This window comes from Bos mutus, chromosome X (assembly GCF_027580195.1).
Source record: "Bos mutus isolate GX-2022 chromosome X, NWIPB_WYAK_1.1, whole genome shotgun sequence".
In the NCBI taxonomy this organism is placed as follows: domain Eukaryota; kingdom Metazoa; phylum Chordata; class Mammalia; order Artiodactyla; family Bovidae; genus Bos; species Bos mutus.
This window is the reverse complement of record NC_091646.1, coordinates 52,206,098-52,228,345: the sequence shown is the minus strand read 5'-3', so window position 1 is coordinate 52,228,345 and position 22,248 is coordinate 52,206,098. Positions and strand designations below refer to the sequence as shown.

Here is a 22,248-nt window from a genome sequence, read left to right as displayed (position 1 = left end):
CCAAGATGTCCCAAAGCTGGTGTCAGCCACCTGGTGGGTGCGGTTAGATCTGGGGACTGCTGGCTGAGGAGCCCAAGGTGCCCCAGCACTAGAAATGGCTTATTTCTGTTTAGGGCCAAGGACTGGGGGGTCCTGGGGATGGTGACTGCCTGCTGATGGGTAGGGTCAGAATCCAGATCCTAGGAAACATGCCTGCCCACTGGTGAGTAAAGCCATGTCCTGGGCCTAGTGCTAGTCAGCTGGTGAGTAGAACTGTGTCCTGGGGTCTCTGATTACAGGGCCCAAGGGCTCCAGAGCTGATGTCAGACTACTGGTGGGTGGGGCCATGTTCTGACATAGCTGGCTGTAGGATCCAGGGTGTCGCAAAGCTTATATCAGTTTACTGGTGGGTGGAGTCTGATCTCAGGTCAGCTGGCTATGGAGCCCATGGTGTCTTGGAGTTGGCACTAGCCTGTTAGTGGGTGGGCTGGGTCCTGCTACACCAGGCTTCAGGATTATAGTGGTCCTGGAATTAGTGTTGGGGGCCCAGAGTCCTGAGGCAGTGACTGCCCACTGGTGGGTAAGGCTGGTCCCGAGTCTAGAGCCAGCTTTCTGGTGGGCTGGGCTGGGACCCAGGATGTCCTAGAGCTGATGCTTGTTCACTAGTAGCCAGAGCTGGGTCCTGGGTTCACTGGCTCCAGAGGATCCTGGGGGTCCCAAGTCTAGTGCCTGTGTACTGGTGTGTGGAGCTGGATCGTGGGCCCTCTGGTGGACAAGGTTATGTCCAACAGTGGCTGTGGGCTCAGGGTGTCTTAAGGCAGCCTGTTTGTTGGTAGATGGGGCTGTATTCCCACTCAGCTAGTTGCTTGGCCTGAGGCATCCTAGTACTAGTGTCTACAGGCTGGTGGGTGGAAGTGTGGCTTGTTCCAAGGCTAAAAAACTAGAGGGAGGATTCAAAAATTGTGCTTGCAAATGTCAGTGTCCACATGGTAGAAAGTGACAGAGCTCTCAAAAATGGCTGCAACAAGTGTCTGTTTCATCAGGGTGAGCTCCTATTGCCTCTTGCCTCTTCAGGAGATTCTTCAAGATCACCAAGTAGGTGTGACCCAAGCTCCTTTCAAATTACTCCTGCTCTGGGTCCTGGAGCATGTGAGATTTTGTGTGCATTCTTTAAGACTGGAGTCTATTTCTCACAGCCTTCTGGGTCTCCCAAAAGTAAGCTCTACTAGCCCAGTGATCTGGGGGCTCATCCTTCTGGTGTAGGACCTCTGTTCTGGAGAACACAATGTAGTGATCAGACCACTCATTCCTTGGGGAAAACCTCTGCAATTGTAATTATTCTCCTGTTTATAAATGTTGACTATACTATGACTCCACTCCTGCTACCAATCTTGCTGTGCCACGTATGTGCTCTGCTGTGCTTAGTCGCTCAGTCATATCCAACTCTTTGTGACCCCATGAACTGTAGCCTGCCAGGCTCCTCTGTCCATGGGGATTCTCCAGGCAAGAATAGTGGAGTGGGTTGCCATGCCCTCCTCCAAGGTATCTTCCTGACCCAGGGACTGAACCCAGGTTTCCCGCATTGCAGGCAGGTTCCTTACCATCTGAGCCACCAGGGAAGCCCAATCTTGCTGTGGTTCCTTATTTATACCTTAAGTTGTAGAAAATCTTTTCTGGTAGATTTCAGTCTTTCTCATCAATAGTTGCTCTGTAAACAGTTGTAATTTTGGTGTGTCTGTGAGAGGTGAGCTCAGGGTCTTCCCACTCCTGTATTGTCATACTGTATTTATCTTTAAAATTCCACATATAAATGGACACACACAGCTCAAATTCATGTTATTCAAGAGTCAATATTCAAGAAATCAATAATGATTTCTGCATCTATATTCATTAGTGCTACTGGCTTGTAGTTTTCTTTTTTGTAGTATCCTTACATGGCTTTGATATCAGGGTAATGTTGACCTCATAACATGGTTGTGGAAGTGTTCTCTCCTCTGATATATTTCAAAGAATTTGAAAAGGATTGGCCTTGATTTATAAAATGTTTGGTAGAATTTACTAATGAAACCATCTGGTACTGGACATTCCTTTGTTGAGAAGTTGCTTTATTACTGTTTCAATCATCTTACTCATTACTGGTCTGTTCAAATTTCCTATATTTTCATGATTTATCTTGGTAGGTTGTATGCATCTAGGTTATTTAATTTGTTGTCGTATAAATTATATTCAATTCTATTCTGTTGACCTACAAGACTCTCCTTATTTCTGTTTTACACAATCTTAATTACAATAGCTTTGTAGTATGTTTTGAAATGTGGAAATGCTCAAATTTGTTCTCTTTGTCCAATATTGTTTGGTTATTGGGTCCCTTGAAGTTCCAGATGAATTTTTTAAGCAGTTTACTAATTTTTGAAAAGCAAAGCATCTACTATTTTGATAAGTAAGCACTGAATTTGCTGCTAAGTTAATAGAGCATTGTCATTTTAACAATATTAAGTCTTCCAATCCATGAATATGAGATATCTTTCCATGTATTTAGATTTTTTAAACTTTTTTTTCAAAAAGTGTTTGCAGTTTTCATTGTACAGGTCTTGCATTTTTTTGTGAAAGTTATTTCTAAATGCTTTATTTTTGGATGTTATTGAAATTTGAATTATTTCATTTATAGACTGTCCATTGCTACTATATACTACTACAATTGGTTCTTTTCTATTGCTCTTGTATCCTGAATACTTGCTGAACTTGCTTAATAGTACAAGATCATGTATCTTCAAATAAATATGGTTTTACATCTTCCTTTAAAATCTAGATATCCTTTAATTTCTTTTCCTCTCCTAAATCCTCTGCTTAAAATCTCCAGTACAAAGTTGAATAGAAGTGGTAAAAACAAAATTGTTTGTTCTGATCTTAGGAGGAGCTCATTCAGTCTTTCATAATGAAGTAAGATTTAGCTGTTAGTTTTTTTGTAGATATCCTCTGTAAGGTTGAGAAAATTCGCTTCTATTTTTTGTATGGTCATTATTTTATCATAAAAGCACATAAGATTATGTCTTTTATTCTAGTAATATCACATGCTGCTGCTGCTGCTGCTAAGTCGCTTCAGTCGTGTCCAATTCTGTGCGATCCCAGAGATGGCTGCCCACCAGGCTCCTCTGTCCCTGGGATTCTCCAGGCAAGAATGCTGGAGTGGGTTGCCATTTCCTTTTCCAGTGCATGAAAGTGAAAGTGAAGTAGCTCAATCGTGTCTGACTTTTAGCAACCCCATGGACTGTAGCCTACCAGGCTTCTCCATCCATGGGATTCTCCAGGCAAGAACACTGGAGTGGGTTGCCATTTCCTTCTCCAATATCACATGCTACATTGATCAATTTTTACATTTTCATATGCTGACACAACCTTTCATTCCTTGGATAAATCTTACTTGGTCTTTATGTATACTCATTTTTATATGCTGCTGGATTTGGTTTGCTAGTGTGTTGTTGAGCATTTTTGTATTTATATTAAGAAAAAGTACTGGTCTGTGGCTTTTTAAAAAAATATAATGTCTTTGTTTTTGCTATTAGGAGTAAAACTGACCTCTTAAAATGAGATGGGAAGTAGTCTTTCTTCTTCTGTTTTGGAAGTTTTTGAATGATTGGTGTTAATTCTTCACATATTTGATAGAATGTACCAATGAAGCCATCTGGGCCTGAGCTGTGCTTAGTGGAGTTTTTTAAATGTCAAGTGGGACCTCTTTACTTGTTATAGGTCTAATTCAGATTTTCTTTTTCTTTGTGAATTAGTCTTCATCAGTTCAGTTCAGTTCAGTCACTCAGTAGTGTCCAACACTTTGAGACCCCATGAATCGCAGCACGCCAGGCCTCCCTGTCCATCACCATCTCCTGGAGTTCACTTAAACTCATGTCCATCAAGTCGGTGATGCCATCCAGCCATCTCATCCTCTGTCGTCCCCTTTTCCTCCTGCCCTCAATCCCTCCCAGGATCAGAGTCTTTTCCAGTGAGTCAGCTCTTCGCATGAGGTGGCCAAAGTACTGGAGTTTCAGCTTTAGTATCATTCCTTCCAAAGAACACCCAGGGTTGATCTCTTTTAGAATGGACTGGTTGGATCTCCTTGCAGGCCAAGGGACTCTCAAGAGTCTTCTCCAACACCACAGTTCAAAAGCATCAATTCTTTGGTGCTCAGCTTTCTTCACAGTCCAACTCTCACATCCATACATGACCACTGGAAAAACCATAGCCTTGACTAGAGGGACTTGTTGGCAAAATAATGTCTGTGCTTTTCAACATGCTATCTAGGTTGGTCATAACTTTCCTTCCAAGGAGTAAGCGTCTCTTAATTTCACGGCTGCAGTCACCATCTGCAGTGATTTTGGAGCCCCCAAAAATAAAGTCTGACACTGTTCCCACTGTTTCCCCATCTATTTCCCATGAAGTGATGGGGCCAGATGCCATGATCTACACAGAAGAACTGTACCAAAAAGATCTTCACGACAAAGTTTTCATTCCAATCCCAAAGTCTTCATAGCTTGTGTATTTTTAAAAATGCATGTATTTCCATACATTACAAATTTTTGTTCTAACTTATGAAAAATGTCATTGGTAATTTGATAGGTATTACTTTGAATCTTTAGATTCCTTTGGATAGGATAGTCATTTTGACAATATTGATTCTTCCAATCCAAGAACATAGTATATCTCTCCATCAACCCTTAATAGCCAAAGCAATCTTGAGAAAGAAAAATGGAGCTGAAGGCATCAGGCTTCCTGACTTCAGATTATACTACAAAGCTACATTAATCAAAATCTTTGGTTCTGGCCCAAAAACAAAAATGTAGATTAGTGTAACAGGATTGAAGGTGCAGAGATAAATCCATGCACCTGTAGTGCAGTCTCTTCAATAAGTGGTGCTGGGAAAACTGGACAGCTACATGTAAATGAATGAAATTAGAATACTCCCTAAATCCCTTGTGTATGGTGTATACTCCACCATACACAAAAATAAACTCAAAGGAGATTGAAGACCTAAAGTTAAGGCCAAACAATGTAAAACTCTTAGAGGAACACATAGGTAGAACACTCTCTGACATAAATTGCAACAATATCTTTTTGAATCCACCTCTTAAGTAAAAAAAATAAAAACAATAATAAACAAATGGGACCTAAACTTAAAAGGTTTTGCATAGCAAAGGAAACCATAAACAAAATGAAATGATACTCCTCAGAATGGGAGAAAATATTTGCAAACAAAGTGACCAACAAAGGATCAATCTCCAAAATATACAAACAGTTCATGCAATCCAATATCAAAAAGCTAATAATCCAGTCAAAAAATGGGTAGAAGATCTAAATAGATATCTCTCCAAAGAAGACATATAGATGGCAAAAAAGCACATGAAAAGATTCTCAACATCATTAATTATTAGAAAAATGCAAATCAAAGCTATAATGAGGTATCACCTCACATCAATCAGAATGGCCATCTTGAAAAAGATCTACAAACAATAAATGCAGGAGAGGGTGTGGAGAAAAGGGAACTCTTCCTACACTGATGGTGGGAATGTAAATTGGTATAACCATTATGGAGAACAGTATGGAGGTTCCTTAAAAAACTGAAAAATAGAATTACCATAAGATCCAGCAATCCCACTCCTGGGCGTACATCCAGAGAAAACCATAAATCAAAAAGATACATGCATCCCAATGTTCATTACAGCACTATTTACAATAAACAAGACATGGAAGCAACTTAACTGTCCATGGACAGCAGAATGGATAAAGAAGATGTGGTGTGTATATACATATATGTATATGTATATATATACAATGGAATATTACTGAGCCATAAAAATAACAAAGTAACATCATCTGCAGCAACATAGGTGGACTTAAGAGATTGTCATACTGAATGAAGTAAGTGAGACAGAGAAAGACAACTATCATGATATCACTTAAATATGGAATCCAAAAAAAAAAAAAGGTACAATTATACCTATTAACAAAACAGAAATAGAATCACAGATGTAGAAAACAAACTTATTGTTACCAGGGAGATGGGGAGGAGGGATAAATTGGGAAATTGGGATTGATATATGCACACTACTATATATAAAATAGATAACTAATAAGGACTGTATACATCTTCCCTAGTGGCTCAAAGTGTAAAAATCTGCCTGCAATTCAAGAGACCCAGGTTTGATCCCTGGATGGGGAAGATCCTCTGGAGAAAGGAATGGCTACCCACTCCAGTATCTTGCCTGGAGAATTCCATGAACAGAGCAGCCTGGCAGGCTACAGTCCATGGGGTCACAAAGAGTCAGACATGACTGAGTGACTAACACTTAAGGACTGTACAGCATAGGAAACTCTACTCAATAGTGTAACAACCTATATGGGAAAAAAAATCTAAAAAAGAGTGCCTGTATGTATGTATATAACTAATTCACTTTACTATACACCTAAAACAAACACAGCATTGCAAATCAACTATACTCCAATAAAAATTATTTTAAAATTCATGTAGATTTTTTTGATTAGCTGGCATGCAATTATTCATAGTATTTCCTTATATTCAATTTTATTTGTCACGTATCCTCTTCTATTCATGTTTTTAGTACTTTGTACCTTCACTCTTTATTCTGCTAAGTATAGTTAGTTTTAATAATGCTGACTTTTTCCCCCTTAAAATCAACTTTTGTTATTTTTCATTTCATCCTGGAAGACTCCTAATAATATAACTTGCAGGGCACATTTGCAAGCAACAAATTCTTAGTTTTTATTTACTGGAAACATTTAATTTAACTTTCATTTTTAAAGAACAGCTTTGCTAAACATATTGTTGGTTGATAATATTCTTATTTAAGGACTTTGAATACGTTACCTCAATGCTTCTTGGCCTCCATGGTTTCTGGTGAGAAAACAGTAAAATTTAGGGATTTCTTTTAGGTGACACATTGCTTTTCTTTTGCTACCTTCAAGATTCTCCTTTTGTCTTTGGATTTTAACAATTTGACTGTGATGTTTCCATATATGGATCTTTGTGAGTTTAGTATACTTGGAGTTCTTTGATCTTCTTGGGCATGCAGATGAATGTTTGCCTCCAAATTTGAGAATGTTTTGTCATCATCTTTTCAAGTATTCTTTCTGATCCTTTCTGTTTCACTTTTCTTTTTGGGACACACATTTTGCATGTGTTGGTACACTTGATGGTGTCTCACAGGTTTCTGAGGCTCTCTTCCTTTTTCTTTATTCCTTCTTTTCTTCAGAATGCATTAGCTTATGCTTCAAGATTCTCTGCCAGTTCAAATCTGTTGTTGAGCTTCTGTACTTAATTTTCATTTTAGTTATTTTGGTCCAGAATTTATATTTAACATTATTTTATAATTTCTATATATTTACTGGCATTCCTCTAATTCTTTTGATAAAACTTTATCTCTTTAAACATATTTAAAATAAATTCCTTAAAATCTTTAGCAAGTTCACTGTCTGTGGCCTCCTCAGAAGCAGTTCTATTAATTGCCTTTTTTCTTTGTATAGGTCGTACTTTGTTTATTTGTATGTATCATAATTTTTGTCACAACCTATACATTTGGCTGTTGTTCAGTCGCTAAGTCATGTACAACTCTTTGCCACCCCATGAACTTCAGCACACCAGGCTTCCCTGTCCTTCACTATCTCCCTGAGTTTGATCAAACTCATGTCCATTGAGTTGGTGGTGCCATCCAACTACCTCATATTCTGTTGCCCCCTTCTCCTCTTGCCCTCAATATTTCCCATATTGGGGTCTTTTCCAATGAGTTGGCTCTTTGCATCAGGTGGCCAAAGTATTGGAGCTTCAGCATCAGCCCTTACAATGAATATTCAAGCTTTATTTCCTTTAAGATTGATTGGTTTGATCTCCTTGCTGTCCAAGGGACTCTCAAGAGTCTTCTCCAACACCACAGTTCAAAAGCATCAATTCTTTGGCACTCAACCTTCTTTATAGCCCAACTCTCACATCCATATATGTCTACTAGAAAAACCATAGCTTTGACTATACAGACCTTTGTAGGCAAAGTGGCATGTCTGCCTTTAAATACGTTTCCTAGGCTTGTCATAGCTTTTCTTCCAAGGAGCAAGCATCTTTTAATTTTGTGGGAGCAGTCACCATTCTCTGTGATTTTGGATCCTAAAAAATGAAATCTGATGCTGTTCCCACTTTTCCCCATCTGTTTGCCATAAACTGATGGGACCAGATGTCATGATCTTCTTTTTTTGAATGTTGAGTTTTAAACCAGCTTTTTCACTCTCCTCTTTCACCTTCATCAAGAAGCTCTCTAGTTCCTCTTCACTTACTGCCATTAAAGTGATATCATCTGCATATCTGAGGTTGATAGTATTTCTCCCAGGAATCTTGATTCCAGCTTGTGAGTCATCCAGCCCAGCATTTTATATGATGTACTCTTCATATAAGTTAAATAAGCAGGGTGACAATATACAGTCTTGACGGACACCTTTCCCAATTTTGAACCAATCCATTAAAAGGCTAATAGAATTTTGCCAAGAAAACACCATCTTCCAACAACACAAGAGAAGACTCTACACGTGGACATCACAAGATGATCAATAGCGAAATCAGATTGATTATATTCTTTGCAGCCAAAGATGGAGAAGCTCTATACAGTCAGCAGAAACAAGACCAGGAGCTGACTGTGGCTCAGATCATGAACTCCTTTTCGCCAAATTCAGGCTTAAATTGAAGAAAGTAGGGAAAACCAGTAGACCATTCAGGTATGACCTAAATCAAATCCCTAATGATTATACAGTGGAAGTGAGAAATAGATTTAAGGGACTAGGTCTGATATACAGAATGCCCAAAGAACTATGGACAGAGGTTCATGACATTGTACAGGAGACAGGGATCAAGACCATCCCCAAGAAAAAGAAACGCAAAAAAGCAAAATGGCTGTCTGGGGAGGCCTTACAAATAGCTGTGAAAAGAAGAGAAGTGAAAAGCAAAGGAGAAAAGGAAAGATATACCCATTTGAGTGCAGAGTTCCAAAGAATAGCAAGGAAAGATAAGATAGCCTTCCTCAGAGATCAATGCAATGAAATAGAGGAAAACAACAGAATGGGAAAGACTAGAGATCTCTTCAAGAAAACTAAAGATACCAAGGGAACACTTCATATAAAGATGGGCACAATAAAGTACAGAAACGGTATGGACCTAACAGAAGCAGAAGATATTAAGAAGAGGTGCAAGAATACATATAATTATACAAAAAATGATCTTCATGACCCAGATAAACACGATGGTGGAATCACTCCCCTAGAGCCAGACATCCTGGAATGTGAAGTCAACTGGGCCTTAGGAAACATCACTACGAACAGAGCTAGTGGAAGTGATGGAATTCCAGTTGAGCTATTTCAAATCCTATAAGATGATGCTATGAAAGTGCTACACTCAATATGCCAGCAAATCTGGAAAACTCAGCAGTGGCCACAGGACTGGAAAAGGTCAGTTTTCATTCCAATCCCAAAGAAAGGCAATGCCAAAGAATGCCCAAATAACCACACAGTTGCACTCATCTCACATGCAAGTAAAGTAATGCTCAAAATTCTCCAAGCCAGGCTTCAGCAATACATAAACAGTGAACTTCCAAATGTTCAAGCTGGTTTTAGAAAAGGCAGAGGAACCAGAGATCAAATTGCCAACATCCGCTGGATCATGGAAAAAGCAAGAGAGTTCCAGAAAAACATCTATTTCTGCTTTATTGACTATGCCAAAGCCTTTGACTGTGTGGATCACAATAAACTGTGGACAATTCTGAAAGAGATGGGAATACCAGACCACCTGACCTGCCTCTTGAGAAATTTGTATGCAGGTCAGGAAGCAACAGTTAGAACTGGACATGGAACAACAGACTGGTTCCAAATAGGGAAAGGAGTACGTCAAGGCTGTATATTGTCACCATGCTTATTTAACTCATATGCAGAGTACATCATGAGAAACGCTGGGCTGGATGAAGCACAAGGTGCAATCAAGATGGCCAGGAGAAATATCAATAACTTCAGATATGCAGATGACACCACCCTTATGGCAGAAAGTGGAAAAGAACTAAAGAGCCTCTTGATGAAAGTGAAAGAGGAGAGTGAAAAAGTTGGCTTAAAGCTCAACATTCAGAAACTAAGATCATGGCATCTGGTCCCATCACTTCATGGCAAATAGATGGGGAAACAGTGGAAACAGTGTCAGACTTTATTTTCTTGGGCTCCAAAATCAGTGAAGATGGTGACTGCAGCCATGAAATTAAAAGACACTTACTCCTTGGAAGGAAAGTTATGACCAACTGAGACAGCATATTAAAAAGCAGAGACATTACTTTGTCAACAAAGGTCCATGTAGTCGAGGCTATGGTTTTTCCAGTAGTCATGTATGGATGTGAGAGTTGGACTATAAAGAAAGCTGAGCACCGAAGAATTGATGCTTTTTAACTGTGGTGTTGGGGAAGACTCTTGAGAGTCCCTTGGACTTCAAGGAGATCCAACCAGTCCATCCTAAAGGAGATCAGTCCTGAATGTTCATTGAAAGGACTGATGCTGAAGCTGAAACTCCAATACTTTGGCCACCTGATGCGAAGATGTGACTCATTTGAAAAGCCCCTTGATGCTAGGAAAGATTGAAGGCAGGAAGAGCAGGGGATGATAGAGGATGAAATGTTTGCATGGCATCACCGACTCAATGGAGATGAGTCTGAGTGAACTCCGGGAGTTGGTGATGGACAGGGAGGTCTGGCGTGCTGTGATCCATGGGGTCGTGAAGAGTCGGACACGACTGAGCGACTGAACTGAACTGAATTTTTCCATGTCCAGTTCTGCTGCTTCTTCTCCTGCATACAGGTTTCTCAGGAGGCAGGTCAGATGGTCTGGTATCCCCATCTCTTTAAGAATTTTCCACAGTTTGTTGTGATTCGCACAGTCAAAGGCTTTAGCATAGTGAATGAAACATTTTCTTTCTTTGGAATTCCTTTGCTTTTTCTATAATCCTCAGATGTTAGCAATTTGTTCTCTGGTTCCTCTTCCTTTTCTACATCCAGTTTGTACATCTGGAAGTTCTCAATTTGCATACTGCTGAAGACTAACTTGAAGGATTTGGGGGCATAATCTTGCTAACATGTGAAATGAGTGCAACTGTATGGTAATTTGAATATTCTTTGGCATACATTTTATTTTTTTTAATTTTATTTTATTTTTAAACTTTACAATATTGTATTAGTTTTGCCAAACATCAAAATGAATCCGCCACAGGTGGCATACATTTTAAATACTGTAATTTAGTGGTAAAGAACCCATCTGCCAATGCAGGAGACATAAGAGATACGGATTTGAACCCTGAGTTGGGAAGATCCCCTGGAGAAGAGCATGGCAATCCACTCTAGTATTCTTGCCTGGAGAATTCCATGGACAGAGGAGATCGTGAGCTACAGTCTATGGAGTTGCAAAGAGTCCGACATGACTGACGTGACTTAGCACAATTTAATAACTTTAATATCAGTTTCTTTCTCCCAAGGGTTCAATGTTATTGCTGTTTGTAATTGTTGCTGATTTTTTCTTTTGTCACTTCTCTGTACTAATTCCGTAAAGCAGGCATTCTTTGCTATATATAGCCACTAAAGTTTTTGCTAAGTTAGTTTCATGGTCAGCTAATGATCAAGAGGGGTTTTCTGAAGTGTCTGGACCTATAAGTCTCCCAATCTTTGTCACAAGGTTCTTTAATTCTTGCTTGCACAGAGCCTCAAGGCAAGCTTTAGTTGAGCATGTAGGGCCCTCATAGATTTTCCTTAAGTCTTCATTACAGCACTACCCATGCATATGGCCTTCTGGATTCCCAGAAGTATTTTATAACTTTGAAAATACCCCTATGGAAATCTCATGACATGGATTTTCCTCATAAGTTTTTTGTTCAGTATGTTTTCTACCTCAAGTTGTATCACCACTTCAAGTAAGTGCAATACTTAACAATTGTCACTGATTGTTTTTCATAAATGACTCCCAGAAAAAATCTGTTTGCAATGAATGAACACTAAGTCAGGTCAAATAATGACAAACTCTGCAAGTGGGGTTTTCCAGGAAATGGACAAAGATGTCAAAAAAAAAAAAAATTCTTGGGAATGGGGTTTTGGAAGATCTCCAACTCTTTTCTGACCTTTAAAGTAGCTGCTAAGCTGCCAATCTTCAGTGTGATTGCAGAACCTCTATTTCCCAAGACTACTGCAGAACTTGGAGAGAAGGAATGAGAATAAGGCAAGTTTAAATGCCAAAAGTTTTTATGGAAATAGAACTTTTTTCTTGAATAATGCTCCCCAAATTATTGAAAGCCTTTGGCTTATTTCCAGAGTTCTGATAGGTTGATTTTGACAATATTTTCCAGTGTTCTCATTGTTTTTATAGATAACAGCATTTTTATGTCTTTATTCCACCATTTCCACCTCTGTCACCTCCAGTTGTACCATCATTCTTTAATCTCTTTTTGTCTTTATAATTAAGCTAGGTGTCTTATAGATAGAATATAGTTGAGTCATTTATTTATCTAATCTTGCAATCTCCACTGCTCATATTTACATCTTTTATATATTAATATAATGTGATTATTCGTATAGTTGAATTTAAATCTAAACTTTTGCTATTTATTAATATTTGTCCCATTTGTTTTAGTGTTGCTATTTTCTGTCTTTGTTGTTGTTGTTGTTCTGTCTTTTTTTCAATACTTCATAACTTCAAGGTCTCTTTTATTAACTCTTTCATTTCCTGATCAGCAATTGCTGCTTCAAGGTTCTTTGCATATCTAATACTTTTAATTGTACTCCCAGCACTGTGGATATTATGTTATAGAACACCTTGATTTTGTCCATTTTCCCTCATAAGTATTAAATTTTATTCTAACTGAAAATTAAATAACCAGCATATCACCTGTGTACTGTGTCAGACTTTGTTTGGGCAAAAGGCTATTTCACGTTACTCTTACTCCTAGAGAATATTTCTTATTCCTAGGGTATGGCCTTACTTTAGTCTCAAAGAAAGGCTCTGAGTATTTTCCAAAGGCAGTCCATTATGCTTGTACAATCTCTAAAACCTCAGCTTTGCTTTCCAACCTTCCAATGTCTGTTATATGCTAGGACCCCAAGAGGCTTACCTAGGTCATTTTCATTTCAAGAGTTGGCCAAAGTCATGAGCAGAAGTTTAATGAAAGTTTTAAAGAATCCCCTGTGTCTGTGCATTCTCTCCTGACATAACACCCACATTTATGTCTCCATTTACTTCTGAAATGTTATTTCTGTCTCAACTTCCAGCAAAAGTGCTACTCTTTTATTGGGCTCTATTTCCTTAAAAGATGAAGTTGTTCTTCAGGAGGAAGTGCATGTGAATGTGAGCTCAAATATGGGCTTCATTTCTCTTAAAGATTGTAGCTTTGCACTTTAGCTTATCCAGTGAGTAGAAACAATTGTTCAATGTATTTGGTGTGGCCTTGTATTCTCCCTTTTGTTGCCGAGGTATAATTTACATACAATAAAATGTACAGATTTTAATGTATAGTGATTGATGAGTAAAAATAAAAGATAATTTTTATGTGACCACCAGAAAAAAAAAAGTTTTAAAATAATTCAACCACTCAATAATTGTCCCCCATTCACTTTCCAGGCAATATACCTGTAATGGGATAATCATTGTTCTTATCTTTATTACTAATATTTAGTTTTAACTTTCCCAGATATTCAAATAAACATAAATATTGAATTATTCTATGTGTTTATCATCTCTTTTCAATATAATGATTTTGAGATATATCCATCTTGTTGCACTTATCATTAACTTGCTCTTTCTTATTGCTAAGTAACTATCATCACATGAATATAGTACCATTTGTTTATTCAATTATCTCTAGATAGATATTTAATTTCTTTTCAGTTTGGGACTATTAGGAATAAAATTGATATGAGAATTCTTTATCAAAGTCTATTTTAGGTTCTTCATTTTTATTTCTCTTGGGTAAATACCTAGGAGTAGGATTGCTGGGTCAAAACAAAGATGTAAGTTTATCTTTACTTTTTTAAAAAAACTACAAAACCAGTTTTCAGTAACAGTACTGTTCCCACAAGCAATATATGAGGTCTAGTTGCTCCATGACTTCATTGCCACTTGGTAATGTCAGATTTTACTATTCTTTAGTTGATTGTAGACCAAACCAGTGTCTCCTGCTTGGTAAGCAGATTCTTTACCATTGAGCCATTACCCAAGGCCTAACACACACACTAGTTGCTCCATGACTTCAATGCCACTTGGTAATGCTAGATTTTATTATCTTTTAGCTAATTGTAAACTTACAAAAAAGCTGCAGAATAGCACAGAGTCCCCCTTACATCCCTCATCCTACTTCACTGAATGTTAACATTTTGTATAGCCAAAGTAAAATTATCAAAAACAGGAAATCAACATGTGATACAGTATTATTAACCAAAGTACAGATTTTGTTCAAATTTCACAAAATTTTATGCTAGTGTCCATTATTTGTTTTCATATCTTATTCAATATTACACATTGTATTTAGCTGCATTGAGCAGCTTCAGCTGCATGCAACAAATTCTGATAAATTCTCTTTTTCATTTTTATTCTGCTACAAATATTTTCTAATTTTTCTTGTTATGGCTTCTTAGATTCACCCAACATTTAAAAGTGGATACTTAATTTCCAAATACATGGGGTATTTAAAGTATCTTTTGATATTAATTTATCATTTAAATGCTTTCTTCTCTGCAATCACCTTCTGTTTTTTCAGTTTTGTAACTTTATTGAGGCTTGCAATGGCTAAATCAAAATGTCTTTTGGTAAATATCACGTTGCACTTGAAAATATGCAAGTTATTTTCAAATATCTTTTGATATTGATTTCTAACATAATTTCACAGTGATAAAGTCTATGATTTCAATACCTTTAGACCATGAAATTTTGCATTTTGTTTTCTGTCCCTGGATATGTTCCAGTGTCTCCTGGTTTAAAGTCTATGGGAGCTTGAATAGAATTTGCATCCTGCTGTTGTGTTTAAGTTGTATAAATTTTACTTATGTTGAATTGGTTCATAGTGCTTTTCAGGTCTATTATATCTTTCTACTTTTCTGTCTATTCATTCTAATTTTTAAGAGTTTGATAGTGAAAGTTGCTCATGTTCGACTCTTTGCAACCTCATGAATTGTACAGTCCATGGAATTCTCCAGGCCAGAATACTGGAGTGTGTAGCTTTTCCCTTCTCCAGGGGATCTTCCCAACCCAAGGATCGAACACAGGTCTCCTGCATTTCAGGCAGATTCTTTACCAGATGAGCCACCAGGGAAGCCCAAATTCCAACTAAAAATCTTAATTTATTTACTTCTTCATTTCTGCTGGTTTTGTTTTATGTATGGAACTATGCTATTAGCTATATATATATATATTTTTTTAATTATTTCATCATCCTGCTACATTAAACCATTTATAGTTTTGCAATCTCCTCTTTGCCTCTGATAGTAATCATACTATTATATGGTATCTGAACTTAATATCTACTACAATGTTTTATGCATACCGTTTCATGTAGTATATATTTCTTTCTTTTTTTTATTTTTTTTTTAAATTTTATTTTATTTTTAAACTTTACATAATTGTATTAGTTTTGCCAAATATCAAAATGAATCCATACAGGTATACATGTGTTCCCCATCCTGAACCCTCCTCCTTCCTCCCTCCCCATACCATCCCTCTGGGTCGTCCCAGTGCACTAGCCCCAAGCATCCAGTATCGTGCATCGAACCTGGACTGGCAACTCGTTTCATACATGATATTTTACATGTTTCAATGTCATTCTCCCAAATCTTCCCACCCTCTCCCTTTCCCACAGAGTCCATAAGACTGTTCTACACATCAGTGTCTCTTTTGCTGTCTCGTACACCGGGTTATTGTTACCATCTTTCTAAATTCCATATATATGCGTTAGTATACTGTATTGATGTTTTTCCTTCTGGCTTACTTCACTCTGTATAATAGGCTCCAGTTTCATCCACCTCATTAGAACTGATTCAAATGTATTCTTTTTAATGGCTGAGTAATACTCCATTGTGTATATGTACCACTGCTTTCTTATCCATTCATCTGCTGATGGACATCTAGGTTGCTTCCACGTCCTGGCTGTTATAAACAGTGCTGCGATGAACATTGGGGTACACGTGTCTCTTTCCCTTCTGGTTTCCTCAGTGTGTATGCCTAGCAGTGGGATTGCTGGATCATAAGGCAGTTCTATTTCCAGTTTTTTAAGGAATCTCCCCACTGTTCTCCATAGTGGCTGTACTAGTTTGCATTCCCACCAACAGTGTAAGAGGGTTCCCTTTTCTCCACACCCTCTCCAGCATTTATTATTTGTAGACTTTTGGATCGCAGCCATTCTGACTGGTGTGAAATGGTACCTCATAGTGGTTTTGATTTGCATTTCTCTGATAATGAGTGATGTTGAGCATCTTTTCATGTGTTTGTTAGCCATCTGTATGTCTTCTTTGGAGAAATGTCTATGTAGTTCTTTGGCCCATTTTTTGATTGGGTCATTTATTTTTCTGGAGTTGAGCTGTAGGAGTTGCGTGTATATTTTTGAGATTAGTTGTTTGTCAGTTGCTTCATTTGCTATTATTTTCTCCCATTCTGAAGGCTGTCTTTTCACCTTGCTAATAGTTTCCTTTGATGTGCAGAAGCTTTTAAGGTTAATTAGGTCCCATTTGTGTATTTTTGCTTTTATTTCCAATATTCTGGGAGGTGGGTCATAGAGGATCCTGCTGTGATGTATGTCAGAGAGTGTTTTGCCTATGTTCTCCTCTAGGAGTTTTATAGTTTCTGGTCTTACATTTAGATCTTTAATCCATTTTGAGTTTATTTTTGTGTATGGTGTTAGAAAGTGGTCTAGTTTCATTCTTTTACAAGTGGTTGACCAGATTTCCCAGCACCACTTGTTAAAGAGATTGTCTTTAATCCATTGTATATTCTTGCCTCCTTTGTCAAAGATAAGGTGTCCATAGGTGTGTGGATTTATCTCTGGGCTTTCTATTTTGTTCCATTGATCTATATTTCTGTCTTTGTGCCAGTACCATACTGTCTTGATGACTGTGGCTTTGTAGTAGAGCCTGAAGTCAGGTAGGTTGATTCCTCCAGTTCCATTCTTCTTTCTCAAGATCACTTTGGCTATTCGAGGTTTTTTGTATTTCCATACAAATTGTGAAATTATTTGTTCTAGCTCTGTGAAACATGTAGTATATATTTCAATTTTTTACTTTCAACCTATATGTGTGTTTGTAATTAAAATATATCTCATGTTGTATCACATCTTCTTTATCCATTCATCTATCATTGGACATTTGGGTTTCCTCCATGTCCTGACTATTGTACATACTGCTGTAGTGAACATTTTCCCAAGTTTGATCCAGCAACTTCTGAAATATTTTTAAAAGTAATATTTGCATATAGAGGTCCATAATCTCTTCTCTGGAATATTTGCGGTCAAATGTATGTTGAATTCTGCATGTTTCTGATTTTAAGGAAGTATTACTTTGTGTAATGACATCCAAAAGAGCAACTTGCAGTCAAATGCATTCTTATACCTGTGAAGATTAATAAAGCTTCTAAGGAGTGTCACATCAGTTTAGATCATATTGTCTACTGGCTGAAAATATTCCAGCTCCTCAATACTGACTTTGTTCGGTACCATTGGGGTTTCAGTATTTCATATGAAAGACTGTAGAGCTATATACTGTGGATAAGAGTGCCTCAGTACTCTGGAGTCAGATCAGATTTTAGTTGTGATTCTTACTAGATGTGTAACAATGTAAATCTCAGTTCATACATTGTTGTGAAGATAATTTATGCAAAGTGCTTAGCAGAATGCCTGGCCCACTGTAAGAAGTCAAAAAGCAGTAGCTATTATAATACTATTAGTCTTATTGAGTATAAAAAAGGTGTGAAAAGCATTTCTAGTCTTTTAAGTTGGTCTTCAGGTCTTTTTGTCTCTGTGTTAATTTCTGGATAGTGTGTGCAATTGGGTCCAAGCTATTAGATAAATTAAACTCTAGAATAATGAAAAAATAAATAAAATAATATATACCTCATGTTAGCAGCAAATAATTTAGTCTTTCTTCTTTTTAAAACTAATAACTTTTATCATTGATTAGAGGGTTTAGTAAATTTACATTTGTATTGATATTGCTTTTGACATTTGTTTTCTATTCAGCTTAAATCTTTATTGTTTCTCTGTTCTTCTTTTCCTATTTACTTTTTTTGATCATAATATAATTAGTATACCATAAAATTTACCTTTTAAGCTGTATGATTCAATAGTCTTTAATGTACACACTAGGTTGTACAGCCATCACCATTATTTAACTATAGAACACTTTCATGATGCCAAAAAAGAAAGTATTTAAAGGAGTCATTCCCCATTCCCTCTCTCCCTAGACCCTAGAAATCACCATTCTACTTTTTATTTCTATGGATTGGTCTACCTTGGACATTTCCTATAAATAGAGTCATACAATATGTGGCCTTCTCTATCTGTCTCCATTCAAATGTTTTCAGTGCTTCGGTGTTGTAGTTTACATTAGTACTTCATTTATTTTTTCTTTTGTCAGTTTTATCAGTTAATTGAGATATAATTCAGATGTGATACAATTCACTGATTTAAAGTGTACAATTCAAAGATTTTTAATATTTCATAGATGCACGTAACTGTCACCTCCATAAGTTTTAAAATATTTTGTCACTACAAAATACCTTATAGCTATCACCATCCCTATTTACCCATCCCCCATGCTTAGGCACGGAGAAGGCAATGGCACCCCACTCCAGTACTCTTGCCTGGAGAATCCCATGGATGGAGGAGCCTGGTAGGCTGCAGTCCATGGAGTCGCTAAGAGTCGGGCACGACTGAGCGATTTCACTTTCACTTTTCACTTTCATGCATTGGAGAAGGAAATGGCAACCTACTCCAGTGTTCTTGCCTGAAGAATCCCAGGGACGGGGGAGCCTGGTGGGCTGCCATCTATGGGGTCACACAGAGTCAGACACGACTGAAGCGACTTAGCATGCTTAGGCAAGAACTAATCAACTACCTATAGATGTAACTACTCTGGCAATAGATGGAATATCATGTAGTTATGATCATATAATATGTGGTCCTACATGATTGTCTTTTTCACTCAGTAACCTTTAAGGTTCATCCATATTGTGGCAGTTACTTATAACTCCAAGTGTAAATAAGATTCTGTTATATGTGTGTGTGTGTGTGTGTATATATATATATATATCTACCATCATTTATTTTTTCATTCTTCTGCTTATGGGCATTTGAGTTGTTTCTAGTCTTTCTGAATAATGAATAATGCTGCTGTAAGCATTCATGGAGCAATTTTTGTTTGAATACTTGTTTTCACTTCTTTTGCCTATATAATGATGGAATTCCTGGATCATGTAATAACTGTCAAATTGTTTCCAAAGCTGATGTACCATTTTAAATTCCCATCAACCATATAGGAGGCTTCCAATTTCTTCACATTGTTATCTACACTTTTTGCTGTCTATAGTGAAAGTGAAAGTGAAGTTTGCTCAGTCGTGTCCCACTCTTTGCGACCACATGGATTATACAGTCCATGGAATTTTCCAGGCTAGAATACTGGAATGGGTAGCCTTTCCCTTCTCCAGGGGATCTTCCCAACCCAGGGATCGAATCCAGGTCTCCCACTTTGCAGGCAGATTCTTTATCAGCTAAGCCACAAGGGAAGCCCAAGAATACTGGAGTGGGTAGCCTATACCTTCTCCAGTGGATCTCCGTGACCCAGGAATCAAACCGGGATCTCCTGCATTGCAGGTGGATTCTTAACCAACTCAGCTATCAGGGAAGCACTGTATATGTTATTATATCCGTCCTACCGTGCATAAAGTGGTGTCTCATTGTGATTTTGTTTTGCATTTCTGTAATTGGTATGATGTTGAGCATATTTTCATATACACTTTGGTCATTAGTATTGACATATCTTCTTTGGAAAAGTACATATTTATACCATTTGCCCAATTTTAATTGGGTTATCTGTTGCTATTGAGTAGTAAGCATTTTCATATATTCTGGTTGAAAGACACTTAGAAGACCTCTATGACTTCTAAGTATTTTCTACCATTGTGTAAGTTGTCCCTTTACTTTCTTGATGATATCACTTACAAAACTTTTTAATTTTTATGAAGTTCAATTTATCTATTTTTCTTTTGTTGCTTACTTTCAGTGTCATATTTAATGAAATATTGTTAGGTCTAGAATTATAAAGTTATATCCCTATGTTTTCTTCCTAAAGGTGTATAATTTTTACCTCTTATGTATAGATATTTGATTCATTTTTATTTAATTTTTGTAAATGGTGAAAGGTAAGGGTCCAATTTTCTCCTTTTGCATATTGACATCCAGTTATTCCAGCACCGTTTAAAAAGACTAGTCCTTCCCCCACTGAATTGTTGTCTTAGTTTGTACAGCCTGCTACAACAAAATACCATAAACTGAATGGCTTATAAACACAAAATATTTGTTACTCACAGTTCCAGAGGCTGGGAAATCCAAGATTATGGCACCGACAGGTATGGTGTCTGGTAAAGTTCCACTTTCTAGATGGCCATCTTTTCACTATAATCTCACATGGCAGAAAGGCAAGGAGCTTCCTGTAGCCTCTTTTATAGGGCACTAATCTCATGCATGAGCACTCTGCTTTCATGACTTAACCACTTCCCAAAACTCCCATCTTCTAGTAGCCCTTTGGGGTTTAGGATGTCAATATATGAATTTTAAAAGGGACACAATCATTCAGATCATAGCAATGGTCCTGGTACCTTGGTTGAAAATTAGTTGATTATAGACATATAGGTCTACTTGTGCACTCTCAATTCTATTCTGGTGATCTGTACATCTATCCTTAACATCTGTACCACATAGTCTTGATTATCATTATCTTGTAGTAAGTTTTAAAATCAGGAAGTATGAGCTCTCATACTATGTTTTATTTCAAGATTATTTTGGTTATTCTAGGTCCATGTGAATTTTAGAATTGGCTTGTCAAAGAAGTCAGCTGGGATGCTGACAGGAATTGCATTGACTCTTGAAATCACTTTGAAGAGTATTGCCATCTCAACAAATTTAAATCTCTGACCCATAGACATAAGCTTTTTTCCATTCATTTAAATTCTGTACTTTCTTTCATCAATGTTTTATACTCTTCAATTTAAAAGTTTTGGATTTCTTCTGTTAAATTTATTCTTTAGTTTATTCCTTTCAAAGCTACTGTAAATTACATTTTTTCTTAATTTCATTTATTGGATTGCTAATTGCTAGTATATAGAAATATAATTGAATCTTGTATATTGATCTTGTATTATGCAAGTAAAAACAGTTAATTGTGGGCTTGTCATATATAGTCTTTATTATCTCAAGGCATGTTCCTTCTATATGCAATTTGTTGAAGGTTTTAATCATGAAAGAATATTATAATTTGTCAAATGCCTTTTCTGTGTCTATTGAGATGATCATGTGATTTTTATCTTTCATTTTATCAATATGGAATATCACATTTATTGACTTGCTTTTATCTACAATCCCTGCATCCTAGTCCCACTTGGTCATGATATATTATCTTTTTAAATTGTTGTCTTCAGTTTGCTAATATTTTGTTAAGGATTTTTGCATGTATATTCATCAGAGATATTGGTCTATAGTTTACCTTTTTTGTAGTCTCATTATTGGCTTCAGTATCAGAGTGATATAGTCCTTGTGACATAAGTTTGGAATTGTTCCCTCCTCTTCTATTTTTTAAAAGAGTGTGAGAAGGATTGGTATTCATTATTCTTTAAATGTTTTGTAGAATTCACAGTAAAGCCACCTGTTTCTGGACTTTTCTGTGTTGACAGGTTTTGATTACTGGTTCCATCTCCTTACTTTTTATTATCTGTTCAAGTTTCCATTTCTTCCTGAGTGCATCTAGCTAGATTGTATGTTTCTAACACTATATTTCTTCTAAGTTACCCAATTTGTTGGCATATAATTGTAATGATAGTTTCATAAGCCTATATATTTCCATGGTATCTGGTTTAATGTCTCCTTTTTTTATTTCTGATTTTATTTATTTGAGTTTTCTCTCTTTTTTTCTTAGTTTGTCTAACTGTTTGTCAGTTTTGTTTATCTTTTGAAAAAACAGATGT

General features: G+C 37.0%; 1 protein-coding gene across 1 annotated transcript in view; it reads left to right on the top strand.

Annotated features, from left to right (window-relative positions):
* Positions 1 to 22,248, top strand: part of HTR2C (5-hydroxytryptamine receptor 2C) — a 175,227-nt gene that overhangs the window by 117,961 nt on the left and 35,018 nt on the right. The window lies entirely within an intron of this gene.